The sequence below is a fragment of the Bubalus kerabau genome, chromosome 4, assembly GCF_029407905.1.
Source record: "Bubalus kerabau isolate K-KA32 ecotype Philippines breed swamp buffalo chromosome 4, PCC_UOA_SB_1v2, whole genome shotgun sequence".
In the NCBI taxonomy this organism is placed as follows: domain Eukaryota; kingdom Metazoa; phylum Chordata; class Mammalia; order Artiodactyla; family Bovidae; genus Bubalus; species Bubalus kerabau.
The window spans coordinates 57,452,161-57,468,217 of NC_073627.1; positions in this window are offsets into that span (position 1 = coordinate 57,452,161).

The window sequence follows — 16,057 nt, forward strand, 5'->3', positions numbered from 1 at the left end:
TCACTCTCCTCTTTTGCTTTCATCAAGAGGCTCTTTAGTCTTCTTCGCTTTCTGCCATAAGGGTGGTGTCATCTGCATATCTGAGGTTATTGATATTTCTTCTGGCAGTCTTGATTCCAGCTTGTGCTTCTTCCAGCCCAACGTTTCTCATGATGTACTCTGCATATAAGTTAAATAAGCATGGTGACAATACACAGCTTTAATGTACTCCTTTTCCTATTTGGAACCAGTCTATTGTTCCATGTCCAGTTCTAACTGTGGCTTCCTGACCTGCATACAGATTTCTCAAGAGGCAGGTCAGGTGGTCTAGTATTCCTATCTCTTTCAGATTTTTCCACAGTTTATTGTGATCCACAGTGTCAAAGGCTTTGGCATAGTCAATGAAGCAGAAATACATGTTTTTCTAGAATTCTGTTGCATTTTTGATGATCCAGCGTATGTTGGCAATTTGATATCTGGTTCTTCTGCCTTTTCTAAAACCAGCTTGAACATCTGGAAGTTCATGGTTCACGTATTGCTGAAGCCTGGCTTGGAGAATTTTGAGAATTACTTTACTAGCGTGTGAGATGAGTCTAATTGCGAGGTAGTTGGAGCATTCATTGGCATTGCCTTTCTTTGGGATTGGAATGAAAACTGACCTTTTCCAGTCCTGTGGCCACTGCTGAGTTTTCCAATTTTGCTGACATATTGAGTGCAGCACTTTCATGGCATCATCTTCCAGGATTTAAAAGAGCTCAACTGGAATTCCATCACCTCCACTAGCTTTGTTTGTAGTGATGTTTCCTAAGGCCCACTTGACTTCACATTCCAGAATGTCTGGCTCTAAATGAATGATCACACCATTTTGATTATCTGGATCATGAAGATCTTTTTTGTACGGTTCTGTGTATTCTTGCTACATGTTCTTAATATCTTCTGCTTCTGTTAGGTCCATACCATTTCTGTTCTTTATTGAGCCCATCTTTTCATGAAATGCTGCCTTGGTATCTCTAATTCTCTTGAAGAGATCTCTAGTCTTTCCCATTCTATTGTTTTCCTCTATTTCTTTGCAGTGATCACCGAGAAGGCTTTCTTATCTCTCCTTGCTATTCTTTGGAACTCTGCGTTCAAATGGTTATATTTTTCCTTTCCTCCTTTGCTTTTCACTTCTTTTCTTTTCACACCTATTTATAAGGCCTCCTCAGACAGCCATTTTTCTTTTTTGCATTTCTTTTTCTTGCAGATGGTCTTAATCCCTGTCTCTTGTACAATGTCACAAACTTCTATCCATAGTTCATCAGGTACTCTCTGTCTATCAGATCTAGTCCATTAAATCTATTTCTCATTTCCACTGTATAATCATAAGGCATTGATTTAGGTCATACCTGAATGGTGTAGTGGTTTTCCCTACTTTCGTCAGTTTAAGTCTGAATTTGGCAATAAGGAGTTCATGATCTGAGCCACAGTCAGCTCCTGGTCTTGTTTTTGCTAACTATGTAGAGCTTCTCCATCTTTCCCCACAAAGAATATAATCAATCTGATTTCGGTGTTGACCATCTGGTGATGTCCATGTGTTGAGGCTTCTCTTGTGTTGTTGGAAGAGGGTGTTTGCTATGACCAGTGTGTTCTCTTGGCAAAACTCTATTAGCCTTTGCCCTCCTTAATTCTGTTCTCCAAGGCCAAATTTTCCTATTACTCCAGGTGTTTCTTGACTTCCTACTTTTGCATTCCAGTCCTCTATAATGAAAAAGACATCTTTTGGGGGTGTTAGTTCTAGAAGGTCTTGTAGTTCTTCATAGAACCATTCAACTTCAGCTTCTTCAGTGTTACTGGTTGGGGCCAACAAAGGTCCATCTAGTCAAGGCTATGGTTTTTCCTGTAGTCATGTATGGATGTGAGAGTTGGACTGTGAAGAAGGCTGAGCAGCGAAGAATTGATGCTTTTGAACTGTGGTGTTGGAGAAGACTCTTGAGAGTCCCTTGGACTGCAAGGAGATCCAACCAGTCCGTTCTGAAGGAGATCAGCCCTGGGATTTCTTTGGAAGGAATGATGCTAAAGCTGAAACTCCAGTACTTTGGCCAGCTCATGCGAAGAGTTGACTCATTGGAAAAGACTCTGATGCTGGGAGGGATTGGGGGCAGGAGGAGAAGGGGACGACAGAGGATGAGATGGCTGGATGGCATCACTGACTCGATGGACATGAGTCTGAGTGAACTCCTGGAGTTGGTGATGGACAGGGAGGCCTGTCGTGCTGTGATTCATGGGGTTGCAAAGAGTCGGACATGACTGAGCGACTGATCTGATCTGATCTGAACATATTGGAACCACTGCTTGCCACTAATCCCTCATAATATATCTTTTTCTATTAATATATCTATATCTATATCTATATATCTATATACTATACCCTGTTGATTGTGTTTCTCTGGAGAACCCTGACATGGGGTAACCCACAAACATTACCTGTGCATAGAGTGCACTCTTTTTAAGAAACCTCCTTTTCCTCAAATAAATCTTGAAAATGAACTTGTCACAATTCAAGGAAATGGAATGAAGCTGGGGCTCTCTCAGCAAAAAGAAAATTGCCTCATCTGAGGCTTGTAAACACAGACTATGATAAATCAAAATATATAATGAATAAGAAGAATTCAGGAGGAGCGATAAGCTGTTAAGAATAAAAGGAGTCAAGATTTTGTGAGTTAAGAACAAACTGATAACATTCACCTACTTAATGATCAGCAGAAATTCCAGTTTGAAGCAGAGGTTAAATCTTCTGCTATGAAAGCATGATTTTTTTTTTATTGTCTCACTATCATGTATTACATTGAATTTTTAAATTTTATTTATTTATTTTTGGCTGTGTTAGGTCTTTGCATTTCTTTTCCATGGGGATGGTCTTGATCCCTGTCTCCTATACAATGTCACAAACCTCCATCCATAGTTCATCAGGCACTCTATCTATCAGATCTAGTCCCTTAAATCTATTTCTCACTTCCACTGTATAATCATAAGGGATTTGATTTAGGCCATACCTGAATGGTCTAGTGGTTTTCCCTACTTTCTTCAATTTAAGTCTGAGTTTGGCAATAAGGAGTTCATGCCATGGTCAGCTCCCGGTCTTGTTTTTACTGACTGTATAGGGCTTCTCCATCTTTGGCTGCAAAGAATATAATCAATCTGATTTTGGTGTTGACCATCTGGTGATGTCCATGTGTAGATGTTTCTCTTGTGTTGTTTGAAGAGGGTGTTTGCTATGACCAGTGTGCTCTCTTGGCAAAACTCTATTAGCCTTTGCCCCACTTCGTTCCATATTCCAAGGCCAAATCTGCCTGTTACTCCAGGTGTTTCTTGACTTCCTACTTTTGCATTCCAGTCCCCTATAATGAAAAGGACATCTTTTTTTGGGTGTTAGTTCTAAAAGGTCTTGTAGGTCTTTATAGAACCACTCAACTTCAGCTTCTTCAGTGTTACTGGTTGGGGCATAGACTTGGATTACTGTGATATTGAATGGTTTGCCTTGGAAACGAACAGAGACCATTCTGTCATTTTTGAGATTGCATCCAAGTACTGAATTTCGGACTCTTTTGTTGACCATGATGGCTACTCCATTTCTTCTGAGGGATCCCTGCCTGCAGTAGTAGATATAATGGCCATCTGAGTTAAATTCACCCATCCCAGTCCATTTTAGTTCGCTGATTCCTAGAATGTCAATGTTCACTCTTGCCATCTCCTGTTTGACCACTTCCAATTTGCCTTGATTCATGGATGTAACATTCCAGGTTCCTATGCTATATTGCTCTTTACAGCATAGGACCTTGCTTCTTTCACCAGTCACATCCACAACTGGGTATTGTTTTTGCTTTGGCTCCATCCCTTCACTCTTTCTGGAGTTATTTCTCCACTGATCTTCAGTAGCATATTGGGCACCTACTGACCTGGGGAGTTCCTCTTTCAGTATCCTATCATTTTGCATTTTCATACTGTTCATGGGGTTCTCAAGGCAAGAATGCTGAAGTGGTTTGCCATTCCCTTCTTCAGTGAACCACATTCTGTCAGAAATGCAAAAAAGCAAAATGGCTGTCTGGGGAGGCCTTACAAATAGCTGTGAAAAGAAAAGAAGCGAAAAGCAAAGGAGAAAAGGAAAGATATAAGCATCTGAATGCAGAGTTCCAAAGAACAGCAAGAAGAGATAAGAAAGCCTTCCTCAGCGATCAATGCAAAGAAATAGAGGAAAACAACAGAATGGGAAAGACTAGAGATCTCTTCAAGAAAATTAGAGATACCAAGGGAACATTTCATGAAAAAGTGGGCACAAAAGGACAGAAATGGTATGGACCTAACAGAAGCAGAAGACATTAAGAAGAGGTGGCAAGATACACAGAAGAACTGTACAAAAAGATATTCACAACCAAGATAATCACAATGGTGTGATCACTCACTTAGAGCCAGACATCCTGGAATGTGAAGTCAAGTGGGTCTTATAAAACATCACTATGAACAAAGCTAGTGGAGGTGATGGCATTCCAGTTGAGCTATTTCAAATCCTGAAAGATAATGCTGTGAAAGTGCTGCACTCAATATGTCAGCAAATTTGGAGAACTCAGCAGTGGCCGCAAGACTGGAAAAAGTCAGTTTTCATTCCAATCCCAAAGAAAGGCAATGCCAAAGAATGCTCAAACTACCACACAATTGCACTCATCTCACAGGCTAGTAAAGTAATTCTCAAAATTCTGCAAGCCAGGCTTCAGGAATACATGAACTGTGAGCTTCCAGATGTTCAAGCTGGTTTTAGAAAAAGCAGAGGAACCAGAGACCAAATTGCCAACATCCGCTGGATCATCGACAAGGCAAGAGAGTTCCAGAAAAACATCTATTTCTGCTTTATTGACTATGCCAAAGCCTTTGACTGTGTGGATCACAATAAACTGTGGAAAATTCTGAAAGAGATGGGAATACCAGACCACCTGATCTGCCTCTTGAGAAACCTATATGCAGGTCAGGAAGCAACAGTTAGAACTGGACATGGAACAGCAGACTGATTCCAAACAGGAAAAGGAGTACGTCAAGGCTGTATATTGTCACCCTGCTTATTTAACTTATATGCAGAGTATATCATGAGAAAAGCTGGGCTGGAAGAAGCACAAGCTGGAATCAAGATTGCCGGGAGAAATATCAATCACCTCAGATATGCAGATGACACCACCCTTATGGCAGAAAGTGAAGAGGAACTCAAAAGCCTCTTGATGAAAGTGAAAGAGGAGAGTGAAAAAGTTGGCCTAAAGCTCAACATTCAGAAAACAAAGATCATGGCATCTGGTTCCATCACTGCATGGGAAATAGATGGCGAAACAGTGGAAACAGTGTCAGACTTTATTTTTCTGGGCTCCAAAATCACTGCAGATGGTGACTGTAGCCATGAAATTAAAAGATGCTTACTCCTTGGAAGAAAGTTATGACCAACCTGGATAGCATATTGAAAAGCAGAGACAATACTTTGCCAACAAAGGTCCGTCTAGTCAAGGCTATGGTTTTTCCAGTGGTCATGTATGGATGTTCATTTGGACTGTGAAGAAAGCTGAGCGCCAAAGAATTGATGCTTTTGAACTGTGGTGTTGGAGAAGACTCTTGAGAGTCCCTTGGACTGCAAGGAGATCCAACCAGTCCATCCTGAAGGAGATCAGTCCTGAGTGTTCATTGCAAGGACTGATGCTGAAGCTGAAACTCCAATACTTTGGCCACCTCATGCGAAGAGCCAACTCTTTGGAAAAGACTCTGATGCTGGGAGGGATTGGTGGCAGGAGGAGAAGGGGACGGCAGAGGATGAGATGGCTGGATGGCATCACCAACTCGATGGACGTGAGTTTAAGTGAACTCCAGGAGTTGGTGATGGACAGTGAGGCCTGGCATGCTGCAGTTCATGGGGTAGCAAAGAGTTGGACATGACTGAGCAGCTGAACTGAACTGTGCTAGGTCTTAGTTGCTCTGCAGTCTTTTCTCTAGTTGCAGAGAGCAAGAGCTACTTTTCATTGCAGTATGTGGTCTTCTCATTGTAGCAGCTCTTCTTATGGAGGTTCCCATGCTCTGTAATTGTGTCTCGTGGGCTTAGTTGCTCCATGGATTGTGTAATCCTCCTAGACCAGGGATCAAACCTGTGTCTCCTGCATTGGCAGGTGGCTTCTGTACCACTCAGCCATCAGGGAAGCCCCAGTTTTTGATATTAGATTTGAAATTGTGAGCAACCATGCCTGAGGATTGGGTAGGCATGGTGGTTATAGCCCATGACAAGGTGGGGACAATACTCTCTCATGGCCCCTAATGGCTGATCATCACTGGGTACCAATGTTGAGCAAATGTGGATCTCAATAGGTTTCATGTATTAGCTTACTGAATTCTCACAACAACCTTGTAATGTAGGGACTGTTATTTATTCCACGTATAGATTAGGAAACTGAAGCTTAGCAGGCTTAAGTGATATCCTCAAGCTACATTGTTTAGAGATGAGATATGAACCCGCCTGCCTGTCTTCAGACTCCCTTGTTCTTAACCATGAGTCCATGGAACCAGAAGTCAGAAAGAAAGGAAGCCTCATCCTCAAGCTGACTGAATGGGTGCTTTCATCGTGAATGAATACAATTTTATAGAGACCCAGAGCTGAGAGAAGAACCCAGGCAAACTGCTAGCCTCAAAAGTGCTAGAGTCAGGTTGCCTTTGGATCAGAGATATGGGGGCCCCGTCAAGCTCTTCAGTGCTTCTACGAGAGTCAGACAGGCGATAGACTGCGTTTGGACTGCTCCCTGCAGTGTATTAGCTGTGTGATCTTGGAGCAGTCAAGCACTGTAAGCTCTTGGAGCCTGTTTCTTATTTGGGAAAAGTTGATTAGTAAGAGTACCTCCCTACAATAGAGTTACTCTTGCTGTTCAGCATGCTTGACTCTTACCCTGCACAAAGATCCCAACGTTCCTTCATAGTTCTGTCCTCTACCCTACTGTCAGTTCATGTGGTTTGGCTGTGTTGTATGAGATGAAGATCTAGACAGTAGAAGTGCTGTGCTACCAGAGCCATGGAAATGTGATCTGGTGAGGGTCAGTGAGATGGGATGAGATTTATGCCCAGGCTCTTGGACCATTCATTGCTGGGAGTACATAATACTTTGTCCTAACTATACTATTTACTTGTTGTAAGGATAAAACATATTTCAATATAAACAATTAACAAAGTTTCTGATGCATATAAAATACACAATAATATTAAACCTATACTATGGGAATTTAATTATTTTCATATTTTTAGATTTTTCCTTTATAGATATATATATATTTTTAAATTTCCTTTAAGTCTTAGTAATATTTTTCATGTAACGATGAAGTGTTGTAGTTCAAAAATAAGAAAAATCTCATGCCTAACTACTCACTTCAGGTCAGTTCAGTCATTCAGTCATGTCCGACTCTTTGCGACCCCATGAATTGCAGCATGCCAGGCCTCCCTGTCCATCACCAACTCCTGGAGTTCACTCAAACTCATGTCCATTGAGTCGGTGATACCATCCCGCCATCTCATCCTCTGTCTTCCCCTTCTCCTCCTGCCCCCAATCCCTCCCAGCATCAGAGTCTTTTCCAATGAGTCAACTCTTCGCATGAGGTGGCCAAAGTACTGGAGTTTCAGCTTCAGCATCAGTCCTTCCAAAGAACACCCAGGACTGATCTCCTTTAGAATGGACTATTTGGATCTCCTTGCAGTCCAAGGGACTCTCAAGAGTCTTCTCCAGCACCATGCATATATAAATAAAAATGAGATTATCTGGTTATAATATACAATTGCTTGTATTCTTGAAATCAATTTGATAACACTATAAAAAGTCATTAAAGTGTCCATTGTTTTAGATCTAGAAATTCACTTCTGACACACTCACTCTTATGGAAGCTATATAAAATTCAGACAAGATTTATGTATCACAATATTATTAATAACAGTGAAAATTGGAAAGAAAATCCTAATTGCTTAACTGTTGTTCAGCTGTTGAACTGTTGCTTGTTAGCCAGGGGAATGGCTAAGAAAATTATAAGCCAGCCACAGAACTGAATATTTTATATTCATTGAATAAAAATATTTACAGACAGCTGTTTATTATAAGGAAAAATGAACACACTATAATGTTAAATGGCCAAGGGATACTGAAATGTGCACATATTAAGAATTTATTCATATGAAAAGTTTTATGCATATTGTATCATATATACATACAAAAGATGAAGGAAAACACCAAAGTATTTACCAGAGAGGTTCTGAGTTCCAGACACATGCAACATCCTGTATGAATTAGAATTTACCCTCTTCTGTGTCAGAGTGATGACTCAGGCTCTTAAGATGCATTAACAACTATTTCTAGAAAAAATATTTGGGCTTTTGAACCAGGGGCCCAATTCGGACTCATCTATCAGTTTTCCCTGGCAGGGATTTAAAGGACATAAACTGAAGAACATTTTCCCAGACAGCTGTGGTGAAGTATGAAATTAGGATCCCTTCTAAGTGGTATTCCACTCATCCCTTGCATTTCCCTTCTTCAGATGCCAGTTAAAAATATACTGGTAGGTGGAGACAATCTCCAGCTTACTCTAGACCAAGGAAGTATCCATCCTAATATTGTAACAAACCCATGTTTCTCTGCTTCATCATGAAGATTTTTGCACCTTCCCCTTCCCAATAACAATAGTTACTATTGATTAAATGTGCTTTTTCTATCAGACTCCGTGTCTGGTGTGCTGTGTTTGCTCAGTCACTGAGCTGTATCCAACTCTTTGTAACCCCATGGACTGTAGCCTGCCAAGCTCCTCTGTCCATGGGATTTTCCAGGCAAGAAGACTGCAGTGGGTTGCCATTTCCTACCACAGGGGATTTTCCTGAACCAAGCATGGAACCCGCCTTTCTTGTGTCTCCTGCATTGGCAGGTGAATTCTTTATTGCTGTGCCACCTGGGAAGCCTCCCAGTGTTTGGTACTTCATTCTTTTTATATAATACAACATTCTGTGAGTTAGATATTATCTTCACTCTACAAAAGAAGAAACAGGCTCAGGGAGGGTCAATGACTTGCCCAAAGCCACAAGGATGAAGCACAAGCTGGAATCAAGGTTGCCAGGAGAAATCTCAATAGCCTCAGATATGCAGATGACACTACCCTTATGGCAGAAAGTGAACAGGAACTGAAGAGCCTCTTGATGAGGTGAAAGAGGAGAGTGAAAAAGCTGGTTTAAAAGCTAAGATCATGGTATGCAGTCCCATCACTTCTTGGCAAGTAGATGGGGAAACAACCAATTTATTGGTTTTAATGAATGTATCAGGAGGTTGTGAATCGGTTTTAGATGGTACATCCAGCTTATCTGTGAGTGCTATTGATTGGGGAAGCAGTGAAATGAATTTGTGTTTTCTTCTTGTTTCTTATGCTGAGAAGGTGAGGATGTAATCTAAGCTGGAACGAGATAATTAGAGGTGCATTCAAGAACAGAAAGACTTTATTTTCTTGGGCTCCAGAATCACTGCAGATGGTGACTGCAGCCATGAAATTAAAAGAAACTTGCTCCTTGGAAGAAAAGCTATGACCAACCTACACAGCTTATTAAAAAGCAGAGACATTACTTTGCCAACAAAGATCTGCATAGTCAAAGTTATGTTTTCTCCAGTAGTCGTGTATGGATGTAAGAGATGGACCATAAAGAAAGCTGAGCACCAAAGAATTGATGGTTTTGAAACTGTGGTGCTGGAGAAGACTCTTGAGCGTCCCTTGGACTGCAAGGAGATCAAATCAGTCAATCCTAGGGGAAATCAACCCTGAATATTCACTGGAAGGACTGATGCTGAAGATGAAGCTCTGATACTTTGGCCACCTGATGTGAAGACCTGACTATTTGTAAAAGACCCTGATGCTGGAAAAGATTGAAGGCAGGAGGAGAAGGGGATGACAGAGGATGAGATGGTTGGATGGCATCATAAGTTTGGGAGATGATGAGGGAGGCCTGGCGTTCTACAGTCCATAGGGTTGCAAAGAGTCAGACATGACTGAGCGACTGAACAAGAAAGAAGTTCACGGACTTGTTTTTCATGAGCTCCGGGCTTTTGATGGCAAGGACTGACTGATCTTTTAGACTATGCTGCAGTCTTAGGAGCTTGAGGGAGGGCACTATCTTGGCACCATTCAGAAACCCTTGTGAGCTCCTTTGACTTAGAGCAAGACAGTAGTTAAATATTTCAACCATAGCTTTCTTGTATGTAAAATGGGGACAACTCCTGAAACTCAGGGCTTGGAAGGACCAGGCAAAATTTCAGAGCACATTTAAATTAAAATGATCAGTTTTAATGAATGTGTCAGGAGGTTGCGAATGGCTTTTAGATGGTACATCCAACTTATCTCTAAGTGCGATTGATTGGGGAAGCAGGGAAATGAATTTGTGTTTTCTTCTTGTTTCTTATGCTAAGAGGGTGAGGATGTAATCTCAGCTGGAATGAGATAATTAGAGATGAGTTCAAGAACAGCATCCCTTCTGACTCATAGTATCTGGCTGTCCCTGAATTAGAAACTTAGAGTTTTAGAGCTTGGAGAGCATCTCTTTGTTTCACACTTAAGAAATCTGAGGCCCAAAGGGGAAAGTGACTGACCTAAGGGAATATAATTATCTCACTAAAAATTGGTACGATGCCTATGTTGAGAGAATAAGGTCTGTTTTTAACAGGGGGAATGTCACAAGAAATGGGGTCCAGTTATTTGTAAATAAGCAAGGCATATTATCCAGCAAGGCATAGTATTCCAGTGATAGGCCTATGGTTTTTTCTCTGTCATTAAGGCTTCCTTGAGTCAGTGGGCTTATGACTCAAGCTGTAAAATCCCCTGGGGCAACACTCTTGAGCTCTTGGTACAGGGATGGGCATGTGACCTTGAAAACAAGGCCAGACACGGTACCCCCACACTGTGTGGTATACGAACAGCAGACAGAGAGGGTCTGTTTTCCTTTCGGATCATAGTCTGCAGCATGCATGCCGGGAGCGGTCAGTGGCCTTCATTCCCATGTGCAGAGAGATACTAAGATGATACCAATGAACAGTCAGAAGTGCAGCCAAGAGAGGAAGAGAGCAGACACGATGACTGAATTCACGCCCCCGGACTCAGCCGTGACTTAAGTCCAGGTATTCCAGCTGATGAAGCTCTTTCTGTACCTTTATTCAGAACAGTTGAACATGGTTTTGAAGGAGCTCTGGAGACCTGTAAGGACTGAGTGGGGCAGCTGTATGAGCCAATGAAGATGAACAGATCGTTTGTGGAAGCCTCGGTTTCTGGGGAAGGGATTCAGTGTGGAGGGATGAGTTGTGGAGAGCAGTTACCTGCGGTCTGATCTGGGGAGCAGGTAAGGCCACCCCTCCATCTCCACACTGATCTAGTACTCGAAAGAGCCACCGCTGGAATCCACTATTTGGATGAAGTCAGACATCCTCGAAGCATATTCTTCTGAATACCCCATATTAAATGCCCCCATATACAAGGACTGTGTGTTCAAATACATTTATTTTCTTTTGTTGTTGTTGCTTAGTCACTAAGTCATGTCTGACTCTTTTTGTGACCCCATGAACTGCAGCCCACAAGGCTTCTCTGTCCATAGGATTTCCCAGGCAAGAACACTGAAGTGGGTTGCCATTTCCTTCTTCAGAGCATCTTCCTGACCCAGGGATTGAACCCATGTCTCTTGCATTAGCAAGTGGGTTCTTTACTTCAGAACTTTTTAGATGTAACTCTCCTAATGCTCTTTGGGAATCTCCAAGAGGCAACTGGAGTATATATTCTCTAACCTTTTAATTCAAAGAACTCTTTGTTTTGTGTTCCTTTGGCTGGAGGCACCTCTCATAAGAACATCCTTTGATGGGTCTTGGATTAAGGCATCATTTCCCAGGAAGACCCCTGCTAAGTAACATGCTGCTAGGGCAAAGTAGCATTATTTTATCCTCTATTCCTCCCACAAAGTGCTGGAGGTGCAGAGAAGAGAATGGAGCCAATGGCTAAGAGACCAAGGATGGAGTGTGGAAAAGAGGAGGAGGAAGGAAGAGCGTGGGGCCAGTTCAGAGAGGAGGTAAAGTGAAATGATGACACCTGGGGGAAGTCGAGGCCTTGAGCCTCTTGATAACCACGGCAGACAGACAGGTGAGGACTTTCTTGAACTGAGTTTTGTGACTCTGCTGCTGCTGCTGCTGCAAAGTCGCTTCAGTCGTGTCCGACTCTGTGTGACCCCATAGATGGCAGCCCACCAGGCTCTGCCATCCCTGGGATTCTCCAGGCAAGAACACTGCAGTGGGTTGCCATTTCCTTCTCCAATGCGTGAAAGTGAAAATTGAAAGTGAAGTCACTCAGTCGTGTCCGACTCTTTGCGACCCCATGGACTGCAGCCCACCAGGCTCCTCCGTCCATGGGATTTTCCAGGCAAGAGTACTGGAGTGGGGTGCCATTGCCTTCTCTAATTGTGACTCTAATTACCTCCTAAAAGCGAGTGCAATAGGTACTTGTGAGAGACAAAGAATTATTTTTCATTTTAACACTTAATCCCCAAAAAAGCATGGGTCATATGGCTTCTTATATAAGGGACATTGCGAAACGTAGCAGTCTTCAGTAGTGAGTTTACAGAAGGCGCAGAGACATCCTTCATGGTGGCTGCTTCCTCTATTCACGTGCAACCAAAAACAAAGGCTTAACATGAAGGAATAGGCTTTTGTCCTCCCAGTGGCGCTAGTGGTGAAGAACCCACCTGCCAATGCAGGAGGCAGAAGAGATGTGGCTTTGATCCCTGGGTCAGGGAGATCCCCTGGAGAAGGGCATGGCAACCCACTCCAGGAGAGGGGCAGCTAACAAGTTAACCCAGTGGAGATCAACGGTGTGCACAGAGTAGATCATTACCTTCATTACTGCTACTGGAGGGAGGTAAGAATAAGAGTGAGCAAAAGGTGCAAACCAACACACCTGAGCGAAAGGCATGTAGGGAAGAACCACTTTGAAAGCAGGGGAGGAACAGTAGGGAGAAGGGGAAGGAAGGGTGGGAGGGCTCGGGTGGAAGCAGTGTATAGACGCTCGATGATTCACCAAGGAGGTGTCTTGGAGGCCATAGAATTAGATTCAAATGTGGGTGAAATTCTCAGAAAGTAGATAAGATACAATGAAGCCTAGCTCTGAAGCCACGAATCAAAAACTGTAGGAAAAGTATGCAACCCAGGATTCAGAATGGTTGTATTTCCAAATGGAAGAGACCCCCAACACTCAGATTAAATATAATGACTGAGTCATTAATTTACAAACGACTCAAGCACAGTTGAAAAATGTCACGAAAGCCAAATTTCATTGTTCGCTGATGTAAATGTTCTACACCCTGAGTGTTTCAGAGAAAAGCTAACAACCTGACCCTCCTAACAGTTAACAACAGCACTTTTGTGGGTCCTTCCCTTAGAATACTGTTCCCTCTGGTCCCTTTGCATGCACAGTCCAGTACTGGGCTTCCAGGTTGTGGTGGTCTGTTCAGGTTCCCCAAATCCCGAAACTCCAACCTGATCAATCATCGTACCATTTGCTCAAATCTTGGGTTTCGTCTCAGAATATCAGGGAATCTTTAGTTCCCACAAAACCTATGAGCTCTATCAACACTTGTTCAATTTTAATAATACGAAACTAGTATGGAAAGGGAGATGTGGCAGAGAAAGAGGCAATGGAAGTTGCTTAGAGTGGCCTCAGTTTACATGAGCTTTCAGAGGAAAATGCTAGAAAGGATGTGAGAACGGGCTCAGAGCTTGGCAAGGGCAAAGCTGTTTACTCCTCCAAACAAAGGCTGTGTAGAGGGGAGAGGAGAGTACTAACAGGTTTCATGGGCTCCAAACAAGAAGAATCATGGAAGATAGACCGTGAGTCATGGAAAGGTCACTTACAGGTGAGAAAACTGAAGGCTGAGTAGACTGGCATTTCTCTTTGCCATCAGACAGTGGCAAAGCCAAGATTAGAGTCTAAACCTCTGGACTCCGAGGTCATTGTTGTGTTTGCAACACAACTTGGACAGATTGCAAGTGCAGAGAGAGCTGTTTTGCTTTCCTGAGAACCAGGCTGATTCTGAGGGGGCAGAAAAGCACAGGGGAGATTGGTTACACTTGGGAAATCTCCCCAGATCAACAGAAAGAGAAGGGAGATGTGTGTTTGTAAACTGCAAACTTTCTGAAATTTGCTTCCAGTGTCTTAACGAGCTCCTGAACACCAGGAAAAGACAGAGAAGCCTCTCCATGCGGGAGGTCTCAGAGGCAGACAGACGATGCATGAAGAATACTCACGCCAGGCTGGCGGGCATCTGTTCATATTTCAGGAAAAGGGCAATGATATCGATGGAATCCTTCTGCAGAGGAAAAGAGGCTCCACATGCTGAGTAAGTTACACAGTTCAGCTTCTTAACAGACAGCATAAATCCTCTGTGGTCACTTGACCTCACTCTGTGGCTTCCTCCTCGCGGGTCTGACCCACTTTTACCAGCCCTCCAGAGAGGAGATGCTCTTTTCCCAGTAAGCCCCAGCATCTTTCCACCACTCTAATTTGTGGGCAGTTCCTATAGGAACCTGAGTTCCCATCACCAGCTTCAGTGAGACTCCAGTATTGCCCAGCTGGAAGGGGAAAGAGTATCCCCCAAACACTTCCTACCCCCTTATCCACCCCCTTTTGATATTTCACTAAATGTAATGTCACCCTCATAGGTCAGGCTTTCTCTGTTGGTTGGTCCCTCATGGGGTCTTTAGGTTGAGAACTGTTGGAAGCCCTTTGGGCTGGAGGCTAAGGTACAGGTATCAGAGCGACAATGACAAATGAGGATGGTGCCAACAGAGACTGTTCAAATAAACAGTTGGATGCTTGGAAGTACAGCCCGAAGACCTCAGATCTTTCTCTCTTCTCTGTTTCTTTTTCTCCCAAAACAGAAGATTAAGTTTGCTGTGAACATGAGCTGATGAAAAGAATTCAAATAGTGCTTTGAATAGGACCCCAGTCAGACCCACAGGAGAGCTACAAATTGCTTTTGGAGACACGAGTCTCCCTTTACAGAAAGTTAGCATAAAGCCCACATATCTTCTTTCTATAAGGTACTAACTTGTAAATTAACCTTTAATGGTGTATAAATGATGTTCTGAAAGAACTGCTTATGCAGCTATATTTATGATCTAGAAAATTGCAAATATTTACAAGATTATAGGTGTTAATGGTCTGTCAAAAATGTTTGTATATTGTACATACATTAAACCCGGGTTTCAGACCACCCTGGTATAAAAGACCACCACTCTCCAGTCTCATATAGTGTTTCGCTTTGATTCCATATATGCCAATCCCTATAATTAGCCTGTTCCCTAATATAGATCAAGTCCACTTTATAGGGAATTCTCCCGATAGTTTTCATTTAGTTTAAATCCAGGACCCAGGCCGCCTATGTAAACTGTTTGCTAAATGGCCCGGGATGGCCAATCGATCTTATGTCAACCCTTTGGAGGCTGCTGGGCCATGGCCTGTGAACTTGTCCGTCTTGTTTCTGAGTGGGCCCCACTGCAGGGTCTAAGTGCCTCTGGCTTGATTGCTTTCCTGAAATAAAATTAAGCATATGTGTGTGCTCCCAGGACTCGGGCTCTGCTGAGGTTCAGTCGTTCATGCCACAGACATAATTCATTTCAAAGAGCGACAACAGGACCTTAACTCTGGTGCTTGACACCCGAAAGGAAGGACGGGGACCCTCTCCTTTCTCCTTCGCTGTTAATCCCATCCCTGTGGTTACTGGGCTCCTTTTTCTGGGCGCAGGAAGAAGGAAAGAAAAAGGGTCACAGGTTGTTTGGAAACAGTTCTTCCAACCTAGTTTGTGATCTCATTTGCACATTTTCATTAATGTCAAACTGTCTCCATGGCTGTCTCAAGATGACGGGTGTCCCAAGGATTTTGCCAGAGTGGTGTCTGCTTCGCAGGAATTCAGAGAGCAGAGCTTCTTTTCAAATGTTATGAGAGGAGCTGCCTTCCCACCTACTGCCCTGAAAACTCGCAGGAAAATG